Here is a 442-nt window from a genome sequence, read left to right on the forward strand (position 1 = left end):
CAAGCAATTACAATTGACTCAAAAAAGAAAAAAGAAATTACAGACTGACTCAATCCTATTCTACCCAGTCTTGAGCTGATTCCGATTTCCATCATATCTTTGAATCCTGAAAATGTCAGTAGTAACAGGCAGTTGAAGAAAAGCAAGAGTGTTTGCCAATCATCAAAACATAGTCCATGAAACTGAATTTGCAACACATATTACTACGGTTGCGACCATGTCAGAACTAGTGCACCGGATCCCATTAGAACTCCACAATTAAGCGTACTTGGGTGAGAGAGGTACTAGGATTGGTGACCTCCTGGGAAGTTCTCGTGTTGCACCCTTTTTTTTATCCAGCCATTTATTTTTTTTTTTAGCTCTTTGCCAAGACCTACGAAGCCTTGGCGGTGTTGGCTTGCCGAGCATTGAAGGCATCTAGCGGGTCCTATGTGTCGACCGG

At 42.3% G+C, this 442-nt stretch overlaps 1 pseudogene; it reads left to right on the forward strand.

The window, feature by feature from the left end:
- Nucleotides 1–207: 207 nt before the first annotated feature.
- LOC114578817 lies at nt 208–326 on the forward strand (annotated as a pseudogene).
- Nucleotides 327–442: the final 116 nt, after the last annotated feature.

This window comes from Dendrobium catenatum, unplaced genomic scaffold (assembly GCF_001605985.2).
Source record: "Dendrobium catenatum unplaced genomic scaffold, ASM160598v2 original_scaffold_167732, whole genome shotgun sequence".
Classification (NCBI taxonomy): Eukaryota; Viridiplantae; Streptophyta; class Magnoliopsida; order Asparagales; family Orchidaceae; genus Dendrobium; species Dendrobium catenatum.